The sequence below is a fragment of the Rhyacophila brunnea genome, unplaced genomic scaffold (genome assembly GCF_057557595.1).
Source record: "Rhyacophila brunnea isolate RB1 unplaced genomic scaffold, BYU_Rbru_1.0 scaffold_16, whole genome shotgun sequence".
Classification (NCBI taxonomy): domain Eukaryota; kingdom Metazoa; phylum Arthropoda; class Insecta; order Trichoptera; family Rhyacophilidae; genus Rhyacophila; species Rhyacophila brunnea.
In genome coordinates this window covers 25,715,997-25,728,815 of record NW_028232816.1, presented here as the reverse complement: position 1 = coordinate 25,728,815, position 12,819 = coordinate 25,715,997, and the positions used below count along the sequence as shown (strand labels likewise).

The 12,819-nt window shown below is 34.6% G+C and overlaps 1 protein-coding gene across 5 annotated transcripts in view; it reads right to left on the bottom strand.

Annotated features, from left to right (window-relative positions):
- Positions 1 to 11,284, bottom strand: part of Hil (peptidase hillarin) — a 154,623-nt gene extending 143,339 nt beyond the window's left edge. Inside the window, exon 1 of one of the 5 annotated variants that reach the window (XM_085943378.1) lies at positions 10,713 to 11,284. The gene's annotated coding sequence lies outside the window, so the exon portion shown is untranslated. The remainder of the gene's footprint in view (positions 1 to 10,712) is intronic. The other 4 variants (XM_085943377.1, XM_085943376.1, XM_085943375.1 and 1 more) reach the window with 4 other exon arrangements.
- Between the last annotated feature and the right edge of the window lie 1,535 nt (positions 11,285 to 12,819).

Here is a 12,819-nt window from a genome sequence, read left to right as displayed (position 1 = left end):
CAAAGCAATAAAAATATTATTTAATTTCTCGGGGCTTGTAATTAAAATCGGACCCGCAATAACTAAACAAAGAGTTCGCTGTTCTTAAATAATGGCTTCTCGCCCGTCGCATCGACGACGCTTCGAGGAGCATGATTTTGCTCGCCGTTTTCAATGAATGGATACGTTGTATGTTCGTTCATTCGTATCGCCGAGAAGCCAAAAAACGATGACTCATGGGGCGGGCGCGCATAATGCGTCGTCAAATACAGTGGGCGCTGGCGTATTTGATTACGTTGTATTTTCGTTGATTTACGCGCCACTTGTGAAATTTTTCGCGAGAGCCACACTTGCTGCGTTAAGTGGGTTTTACGCCTAAGGGGGAGTGTTGCCTACATGTAGTATTATAAAATAAATGTGCCATTATGATGTGGTCGACAATGAATAATAAACATTATGTGTGTACGTTTTCCCACGTACATAATAAAAAAAATAGTGCGGAAGTCGATTGAAATGTAAGTAAGTACTTAATTCATTCTCACAATGAGACGAGATGACAATATTTCATTTGAGGTGAAAGTTTTTACAAACATGCGTAAAAAATAAAGTAATATCATAAGTAATGACACAGCTCGGTGATAAAATGTAACACTCACTTTCTAAGAGATAATATTATTGTCAAAAATGTTACACAATGCCAGCGCAATGAAAAGATCATAATGGGTGTAATTTTATTCTAAATATGTGAGACAAATTTTTAAATGTCTGCACGCTACGGATATTATGTGTTTAAGTCTTGTCGAAACTTTCAAAATGGGGGCTTAATTTTAAAACTATACATATAGTACTATTATCGTCATAATCAGGGAACACCAGGGCTCAGGGTTCCGGTTCATAAGATCCCCAAAATTATCGCTCCGTCTCGTGAAAAAATAATTTGACTGTAAGAGCTAAATAAGCCATATGGGTAACAAAAAATGTAACACTTATTTTTATAATAATTACAAGATAAAAACAACTTTTTATATACTTACCACGTTTTTAAATTTTCTGTTGAATCATATAAACTTGACAATTCCATGTATTAATAATTTAGGACAAATAAGGCAATTATCAACAAATCATTTTTTTGCTACTTTGCAACAAACAAACAAACCGATATAGAATACCGAAATGTCATTATAGTTTCCATAGTAACGCACGTATATATTTATAATTTAGTTGCTAGGACCACCCCCTTAACAACCAATAATAGTGAATTGGATTACGGATTTCTTCCGAAAAAACTTTTCATACAAAACAGAATTATCTGAAAATGAATTCAATTCTACTTAAAGATGGCTGAAAGTATTAAAAGAATGCATTGGCATCGTGTTCTGATATATTCTAAAAGTTTCAAATATCTAGCTAGTAGGGAAGTTAGTTAAAAATCGATTGCAAGATTTGTACTGGATAAACAACCACCGGAAAAACAAGAATGCGATCTAAGAAAGACGTGGTAAAATACATAAAATTAGATAACTAGGTTATTATTTTCGTAAAATTTCCCATTTCAAGTGCTGGGGAACACAGAATTAATGAGAACTGAAATACCTAATGGGTATGGAGTAACAGGCAACCGATTTCTAGTGTGGAAGAATATGGGATAAACTTAAACAGTGTCAAGAATACGCCATTCTAAGCTTATCCAATATCGGTGTATTTGAAGGTTGCAACACACACTATTGCACGTCTATAATAATAATGTGTATTTCATTTTCGTAGGACACTCACACATTCAAAACCCTGCTTCAAAATGTAGTGTATTGGGTATAGCCTATCTGAATTATATTTATTAATCTGTTCTGTGGTCATAATCATGGCCCCCGCAAGGGGGGGGGGCTGACAGGGCTCTAGCCTGGGGGCCCAGGATCATGGGGGCCCGGCGTTGCGAATCGACCAAATCAGTGAGATAAACACACATCACAAATTTGCTAATTCTCTAATAGTAAAAGAAGTCGCCGCTATTTTCTTTAAATAATGGTTATATTTTAAAATATGTGATTGTCAGAAGGCAACTAAATACCCTTATATAATGTTTGAGGCTTTCACCGTTGTTTTTTTACCGTAGTATATTCTTGGGTTTTCACCGTGTCTCCTTCTTCCTTCTTTACTCGACGTTTCGGGCTCGTTGCAGAGGCCATTATCAAGAGATATGTTTTATGATGAAATGTAGTGTATGTATGTGAATGTAAACGTTGCTCTAAGAATGTCAAAATGAATCCGATTATCTAAGAGCAAACGTTGCTCAGAGTAATCTGTCAATCATTACGACCGGGGATACTGGCTCGAATATTAGATTTTGCTGATAGTCCCGGAAGCCATGACGTTTTTAACCGTAATCCATCATCCCTATTGATATTTTCAGGGTTTCTGTGGATTTCAATGGCCTCTTTTACCAATCGTAAGTAATCGAGTAAGGAGAAGCAGGCAACCGATCTACAGTAAAAAAGAATACGGGATAAATTTAAACGCGTGTCAAGAATACGTCATACGTCGAATACTGCTCTCGATTTATGCATTGACGCTCATTTAATATTGGTGTATTACACACACTATTGCACGCCTATAATGCGTGGTTCATTTTCGTAGGACACTCACACATTCAAAACGCTGCGTCAAATTTTACTGAATTGGTATATATTATATACCTACTGTGTACAGCCTATCAGAATTCTATTTATTATCTGTTCTGTGGTTAGACGTAATCCAAAATAAATATAAATATATTTATTGTAGTTAAATCTACAATGACTACGGGGACTTTTAATTTATAATTAACGCGTTATTTACATTTGAAAATCGATTAGCAAAAACACAAATTAGTGCGTCCTGTAATCATAGGTTGCAACTTGCAAGTTAGTTAAAAAATCGAATTGCTTAATACTCGTACGTAAAAAAAATGCAAACAAACACAGTTAAAGAGAGTCGTAACTACATAATGTATAAGAGCGGAATGCACAATCTAAGATTTCAATCCTAAGGATAAGTCGCCGAAAAGCATGACTTAACTATAGACAATCGATACCAGAAAACCTGGACTGGAATGAGGCTATAAAGAAAATGTGCCATAGTATGTGGATAGATTTTCACCATAGGCCATCATTAGAAAAGGGGAAATGGAGTAAGTCGATTCTACCAACACCACGAGAGGTGCCCTGGTTTGTAGAGTCTTCTTTGACGAGGAATGAGCTTAAGTTAATACTGAGGCTAAGAACAGGGCACACCATGGGCAAAAGATTTGATGTCCTCATGGGAAGAAGCGAATCGCAGCTCTGCGATGAATGTCATGTTTTAGAGGACATTGTACATTTAGCACTGCAATGCCCCAAATATGAAGTTCACAGAGTACAGCTGCGAATTGCAGATATCTATGAGAATGTCGACGAATTGAAGGGTGTCCTGGCGGTGGGTAAGACGGAAGAGCTAGGCAAAATTGTAAAGTTATTTAACAGAATAGGAGTGAGGACCTGATCGACGGATCCCCTTCTAGAAGAGAAGAGGCGATATGACAGCGAGTCGCAGTCAAAGCCTCGGTAAAATCACAAAAAAAAAAAAAAAAACTATAGACAATCCTGAGTATAGAGTTAAGGAATCCTTAACCATAGACTACTTTAGTTATGAACACGCCCCCTTCTGTATTACCATTTACCACTGACAGCTGCTGCCAAAATAAATTCGCATGTCTATAAAACAGTCCATACACTCAAATTCATTTAACAATGTATCTCAATATGGGTATTGATAGTGTTAATTCGTTTGGCATGTACTTGGAGAATATTATTTTACTTTTATACGCCAGCCCGCAGAAATACAAAATGCCAGGTGAAGAATGACACTTGACGCTAGTGTTACCACGTTAAAAAAATATCTTGCGGTGCCTGTGGAATCACGTATAATGACTTATAACGGAAACATAAGAGTATTATAATTAAATATTAATATGTATTTATAGTTATTGCATTTATAAAATGCAGTTGTCATATTTTTGTCATCGTTTAATAATTATAAAATAATTTACCTAAACTATAGGAAAGAGAATTTTTAAATATGGTATTGTTTTCAATAGAAATGATCTTAAAACTAGGGACAATGTTTCTGCATAGTGTTTTCTGCTAAGGAAATTTTAGTTACGACAGATGTTTCTGCATTCCGCTCTAAGTATATACTTCTAGTACATAATGTAGGTAGGTTAGGTAAAGAAATTTGGGAGATACCTAGTTCGATCGTAGGTCGATCTTGCAGCGAATGAAGCGGGATGATAGGAAAGGAGATTGCAGTGGCGATAATAAATGGACAAAAATATATTGATACTATTACAACAATATTTGAATATTACATGCATAGAACAAAATGAATAATATTGTTCTGAATTATTAGCGTAAGAACATGATTTTAAGAACTCGTTTTGTAAATATTCTTGCAAGGTACTTTCGTCAAATTTAATATTAACAATAAATAGTACATACGTCTGAAGACAATAATAATAAATCTGTTCGTGTATTCACTTTATATCCAAATAATGATACAGGCAAAATTGATTCTACAGAGATACATATCTACGAAATTAATATCCCAAAAAATGCGTAGGTGTTTGAATTTCACAGTGGGCACCCATATTTAGAAATTATATCTCACCGTTTGATCTTAAGTATAAAACCATGTATGTTAATTATATTCTAGCGCTATTGGGTCAGTATAATTTGAACGGTGTTGATGTGACAAGGCTTTACACTTCCGGTATGACGGTGTACGTACGTAAGAGCTCAATTATTGTTATGAAATAGTTACGTGAAATTTAATAGAGTATGTGAACGAAATCTTTTTAAGTTGTAGTTTTGTATTGAATTTAATACGCCCACTGTTGTAGAGAGTGGAGGTTTGAACGTTTGCCTCCAAACGTCGTGGGTTAGAGTTAGAATCCTGTAATTTGTTCAAATTAACACAATGTTTTTTCAATCAATGCTTATGTTTTAGTCCACGAAAATAATTTAGAAGAACTAATAAATGTTTGCACTTCCCAGATTTTGTGATTGTTGTATCCGATACCGATAAAAACAAAATAAAAAACAAATTCACCGTTTTGAACGAATCGTTCATTTGAACATGTATTTTAACAAAATGACAAAAACACATACAAATGTTTTCAATCCAACAATTCAAGTACCTACCTATTTACCAGTGGCGAAGGCTGAATGTAGGGCTGTTAAGATCCGACATAAACTTTGTCAGTCATATTTATTTGTTTTAATACTAATTTACTATACTTACTACATTTTTAATGTACTAATAATAAAAATTGCAGATGATATTTGTTAGTTGAAAAAATAAAATTGGGCCCTGCCTAAACCAAACCACAATAGTTTAGCTGATATGCTATGGGCAATCCGACAAAAATAGTGCACATTATGATATTTGATTTAATGACAGCATGGCTTGATTCAGGCAGGGTTTAATTGAATTTTAAAAACTAACCAACACTCTCTGCAATTTGTATTCGGTCAATGAAAAGAAAGTCCAGTGTGGAAGCCACTGCTACTTATGTAAGTCACGATATACTATGAATATGCCATTTTAAATATATGTAATACGTAATAAAGTGTAATATATTCTTTTGAACACCACAACTTGCTGGCCACGAGGCCAAATGACAGTAGTGTAGTGAAACACTAGTACAGTAGGAGAAGTGAGACGATCATACACCCAGGCTTTGAGAAAACCACATACATATATTGCGACCTCACATGGAAAAGAGCCCGGAGCCCCCGAATGAGAGCCTATAAAGCTATATCTGCATTTGATCACTTCATCTTCCATTTCACTTCAACTTTTTAATTCTGGTTTTAACACCGAGTAGTTTAGCGCATGCTTTAGGTTGAATGCGTCTTACGCACCGCGTCAACTATTTACACTTGTACGTCAAATAGTTTTTTTTTTCACTGGAAGCAGTATTATCATTTTTTTATAATGCAGATTTTAATTGAAACAAATGTATAAAAATTTCAGTATTTTGAAAAAAACTGTACCTACAACATTTTTCCTTTTAAATCCTTCAAAATTATTGTATATTTGGCTTATTTGGCGTAAATTTGTACTGTTAATATACATACTATATGACGTAATGAAAGGGCGGATGGTCTGGCAAAGGAAGCTGGCCATTCAGGGGTACCATATCAGTGGATACCCGAAAACCTGGACTGGAATGAGGCTATAAAGAAAATGGGCCAAAGTATGTGGATAGATTTTCACCATAGGGCATCATTAGAAAAGGGGAAATGGAGTAAGTCTATTCTACCATCACCACGGGAGGTGCCCTGGTTTGTAGAGTCTCCTATGACGAAGAATGAGCTTAAGTTAATACTAAGGCTAAGAACAGGGCACACAATGTGCAAAAGATTTGATGTCCTCATGGGAATAAGCGAATCGCAGCTCTGCGATGAATGTCATGTTTTAGAGGACATTGTACATATAGCACTACAGTGCCCTAAATATGAACTTCACAGAGTACAGCTGCGAATTGCGGATATCTATGAGAATGTCGACGAATTGAAGGGTGTCCTGGCGGTGGGTAAGACGGAAGAGCTAGGCAAAATTGTAAAGTTATTTAACAGAATAAGAGTGAGGACCTGATCGACGGATCCCCTTCTAGAAGAGAAGAGGCGATATGACAGCGAGTCACAGTCAAAGCCTCGGTAAAACCACAAAAAAACTTATTTTTACACAAAGATATTCAGCAAATTTTGAAGAACCTCAAATGAAATTAAATAAACATATTCATATCAGAAGAAATTTCGCGAATATCGTAAATGCGGATGGACAATTAATTTCTCATTGTCAAATAAATGACATAGGTTCTAAATTAAAATATATCAAATATATTCACAATATACAAGTTCATAATATAGATTTATATTGTATGTTTTGGAGAAAGATGATTTACAGGCTAAATCGTGTCAGTATGATTTACTGTGATGACATGAATCAGCACACTGGACTATAGCCGGAAATGGGTGAGTATTTTTCATGTCCATAGTAGACATATTTCTACGAATCTAATTATTATTTATATCTACCTATGTGAGTCATATTACTGTGTAACTACTACTTCACCATGGCCGATCCTCACAGGAACATATGGGCCTCCACAGAGTAGAGAGGTTGTATTAACAGATTTTGTTTTTACGATAAATGAATGTTAGCCACTCGCTCAACCTATTAGGTCCATACTCTGACTCCAAACACAAATTGAAAAACTATATGTGTATTTGCAGGACCCATGATTCGAACCTGGGATCCTAGACATTATAAGCCAACGCTTAAGCCGCTCGGCCATCGTGGCCGCAGTACTCTGTAAAGGTATATATTAATTGCTTTTCCACAGATTTTGTGTTTGCTGTATACAACATAACAAACTGTACATATCTTTATTAGTATTTTTAAAAATAAGATGTTGAGTATGTTATCGGCGAGTTTTTTTTAAATTACACGAAAATTTTGCAAAGATGCGTATAACTCGCAAAGTTGGAATTTATGGTTTGGGGCCTCAAAATCAGTCAGTATTTCGGGAAATCACGTATCTGAACTCTCCAATGTGTGCTGTGTATTTATTTATATACCTAGTCTATATCAGGGGTGATGAACTTTTTCTAATAACTAAATGAACTAAATCAAATAAGGCCGCATTTAAGAAACATACATAAAAATGCATGCACAGTCATCGATGTACGGATTTACGCGATAGTTAGGTTCCAAATGATTTTTAATCCCGATGCTTGCGCATTCACTCATTTGATACTACACGGGATTTTATTATATTATAATTATTTTTTTACCTAATAACTAAAAAGTTATAAAAGGATTTATTTTGTAAAATTTTAATTCAGTCAAAAGGCTGCACTTGAGACTCTAAAAGTAAGTATTGTATTTAGTATGGCTTAATTTATTGGAACCAATTTTACCATGATTTCACTGCGTAAAAATCATCAGCTGGTGTAGAATATTGATTGATTGCTGGGAAATTAAAAGAAAAAGAGGCAAAATTCAAAGACATTTACCCAGTAATAACAATAGTTTAATTATCTTGAGCCAATCTAAAGAACGTCCGGGACAGTTAACACGAACCAGGGACAGTCATTAGAGGTCTCTCAGGCCTTAATTGGGTCGCTAACGTATTATTGACTTGTGAAAACTCACACGGTTGCTATAAAAGCATAGAATTCATCACATGTATTTTAAATATATCCATTAAATTAGCTAAAACCGGATTTAGTTCGTATATTGTATTAAATGTCGTTTAGATTTATTATAAACATACTAAATTTAACAGTCTATTTTGCTGGAAAATTCTAGTACATATACAGATAAATTTAAGACTGGTAAATGCATCGTATGTTTAGTTTTAATTCAATATTTTGGTTTTAGCGGCACGTGTTTCAACTTCCGGTTTCTTCACGTCTATCTAAATATGGTATTAAGCTAAAATGATTCCTATTGAATAGCAAATCACTCTCACCAATTAGAATTTAAATTCGATGTTCCATTGAGTGTCCTTAATAATTGTTAATATTACTTAGTTTATTTTTAGAATCTGATTTATAAAGAATAATAATATAATGTTTCATATATGAAAATTTTACGAACTGATCATAACAATCTTAACTGTATTGCCAGATTGAAACAGAATTAACGATATGTACTAAAAAATACAAGAGTTTAGCAAAATGTAATAACAATTACATTTTTAGGGAATTTTATTTATTCTCCTATTCACAGATGGATTATCGCACCTTAATTTGTGGGAGTGGCTATCATTTTGGAAGGATTGATTGTAAGATATTTGATTGACCTTACATTCCATGATTCCAATAGATCATTGATTTATTAATCCTTTCTATGCCGCAATTAGTTAATTGATAGTAATTAACATAAGAATTGGTGTAATTAGGGCGTCCAAAGACGCTTTGGGCACTTAACCGGTTAATGGTTACATAATATAAAGAATAATATGACCTGCTTATAAGGGCCAGCATATAGACATATGGGTGTGCTCGTACATTTTTAAAATTACAATAGGTACCACGTAATTGTGTCGTTACACGGTACTAATGTGCTAGGACGATTCGGCGCCGAGACAACTGGGCGCCACGCAATCGAATGAAATTTGAAAATAAATAGACTTAGTGAGTTATAGGTACCTACATACATACCTATATATTATTATATTATATAATTTTTATATGAGAATTTAAATATACATACGTGTATAATGATTTAATTGTGCATATGTTTAAGTTCCAACGAGAAGAGGGCTCTGTTAGTTTATATAAAGCCTTAGGCATGATAATAAAATTCTCAATCCGCAATAAAAAAAATATTATGTTAAGAGCAAAATGAATTAGAACTATTAAGTAGTAGATAGAAACTGATTAAAATTCCTCGTCTACATTCTGTATAACATCGTAACGAACGTCTATTTATTTCATTCGACAGTGCGGCGCCCAATTGTCCCATTCTCATATTGTTCTAAGTTGTCATATTGTATGTAATTGAAAAATTAACCCTTGGTACATTGCAATAATAGTGATGATTGCAAATTATTATTCATGTATTTTACCTATTCTGTTTACTGTCGATTATAATATTTAGATTTTATATACGAATGAGTGCATTGGTGAAATTCGATTCTCACACTCACAAAGATACACATACTTCTACCACAAACAGAATACTTTTGTTTGATAATGAACCTATTTACCAGAATTCTTAATTAATTTTGGTTCTACATTGGCAGCCTCACTAAGAGGTTTCATCTAAATATTAGCTATTTGCTCAAACTATATTAGGTAAATGCTTTGGGTACAAATACACATTGGAAAACGATATGTCAATTGGCTAGCCATAAGATTCGAACCGCGACGTCATAAATTACATCACCAGAATTATACTTATGGTCATGGTCCCCACATCTTGAAGCGGGCCCCCAGGCTGAGATGTTTGGCGGCCCCCCCTACCTATCGCTAAGGGTAAAGGCAGTGTGTCGCGCTGCAGTAGCGTTTTCCAAATGGTGTACGTGGTAAAATTAAGGTGTATTTTTAGCGATTTTCTATATTTTTAATATGTACATCCATTAAAATACAGTTAAAGATTGCATCGTACAACCAAATATTTTTAATTATTAATATCAATATAGTAAAATGGCGCCGCAGGAGACTTTTTTTTAGTATGAGAGCAAATTTGTGATCTATGTTTATCTCACTTATCTGGTCGACTCGTCACGCCGGGCCCTTCCTGAGCCGGGGGCCCCAGGCTAGAGCCCTGTCAGCCCCCCCCCCCTCTTGTGCGGGCCTTATGATAATATGGTAATACAGATTCATCTAATTCACACCTCCACGTATATTTCTGAGGTGTTTTAAAGTATATGCAGGTACATGGGCACTTAAATTAATTATATTAATTTGTTGAACATATTGTTTTATTCAATGTTGTTAGATATAATGGAAATATATTTTGTAATCATTCCCGGTCCTGTTTTCTATCAGAAACTATCAGATCATTCCATCTATCTTATATTATGTAGGTATAACCGTGGCAGAACGTAAAACAATTGAGACAGTGTGTACCAATCTACAAGCCTCTACAAGTAGGCAGACCGTAACGATTATTCCATACACACAATAATGATAATAAAAAAATACCACACAAAATCAGCATCACAGTTATTTCTGTGGGACACTGTATGGGTATAACTACATTCGGAACCGGGTTTTGTGCAAAACTCTACGTACGCGTTGATATCACAAGTCTTAACAACATTGTCTTGTGGTCAGCGAGGAAATTCCAGAGGAATGCCTTAGTTATAAATGACCATATTAACAAAAAAAAAACCAATGAACAGGATTGTAATACAATCATTAAAGCACTAGTTTAATTTAATTGATGATGTTATAGTTTTTTTATTTGTGTACAAAATATAACTTGTTATTTTTACTGTAAATAAATTATTGTTGATCAAAACGTCAAATGTTGTAGAGTAATAATAAAATTATGTTAGCACTTTTTTTGTATTGGTGTTTTATGAATAGGGTTGAACTAACACTTTTTTATGTAGGGGTATTGTACAATAGTATATTCCAAGGGGCTGTTCACGTCACGGTTCGTAGGTTTTAGATGTGTAGTTTGAATAATAAATGGATCACTGTTTTATCGCGCGAGAGGTAGTCGCGCGGTCTGGGTGACTACCGACCCGCTTCGAGAGCTAGTTGATACTGCCGCTAATGAGAGGCGCTGTCGGTTGCGGCCGCCATGTTGGAGAGTGCCTGGAAAATGGTGGCACGTGACGACATCTCATTTTTCACGCTAATAACTTATTATTTCTTTTTATCAATCCGCGCCTCGGGGAGATTTCGATCTAAGCACGCAATCGTTCGGACGAGTCGTTGGATAGTCATTGTCAGACACTATTCGTTACACTTTGATGATCAAAGCCGTTAGCCCGTTAAAACTACACAATTGACGCTTGCCTTAACAATGTAACGACTTATTTGAATGAGAAGATTACCTCTGTTGCTTCATGATTTTCATTTTTAAAATCTACCACACTGTAACGTCATCGAAATCACTTTTAGCCAAATATTAAAAAATACCCCAACAATATAATATTAAGTACTTATAGATAGATTAGATACTTATAGATATATCTTAGTAGATACTGTACAAAAAAATAAGTGATATCGAAAATAGAAATATTCCCATTCGCTGCGGACCTTTTAATTAATATTTAATTACCACATTTAAATAACATGCTAATTAGATCCAATGGCTACCTGATGGGCAATGCACCAGTTGCGTTGGGACGCAGCGAATGGGCGAAGGAAGTGAAAACTAGAAAGCTCGAATATCTTGGCCGTATGCAGCCAAACCCCAACAGTATCAACTTTTGCATTTTATTATTCCAGATAAGCTTTTAAACACATACTCAGAAGACAGTTTAAGTTTTACACTTTATTACCATTCAGAATTATTAACGACATAGAAGAGATGGCCAGAATCATCATGGTAAGTAACGGAAACAGCACGAAAAGAAGAAGTTTGTACTATCGGTATCCCTCGAGTCGTAAAAGACTATTTAGGTACCAGAATATACTGATAGCACAGAACAGATTAATACATCGAATTACGGTACGCTATACCCTACTATATTTATTTTTGTCGCAGGGTTTTGAATATGTGAGTGTCCTCGACAATGGACTACACATTATAGACGTGCAATAGTGTGTGTTCAAATATATCAATAGTTAATGAACGTCTGTGCATAAACCGATGTATCCCATATTATTCCACACTCGCGATCGGTTGCCTGTTACTCCACACCCGTTAGATATTTCAGTTCCTATTATTTCCGAGCTCCCTAACTGGTAGTCATAATTTACATAGGTGTCGAAAAAATTAAGGTTGAGGTGAACATAAAACATAACCATGGTCCATGACGTAATAAACTCAAATATGTAGATTTTGATATAATTAGATAATTTAATTAATTTAAATCTGTACATAAATACTCTGAGATACATGTATGTTTCAATTTTTGTATCTTATATATAGTATCATGTGTTTTATCATACACATTATACCACATTTCGTCTCTTTTCTGGCAGAACACACTAACTGAAGAATACTAGTTTTGAGTAATTTGACTTTGAAGTTGTTAAAATCTTTGAAATGGTCTATCATGTGAGTTTATTAAGTAATCGTAAAAAGGATGACTTTAAAATAAAGATTGTTTATTTATTAAGAAGGTTTCCA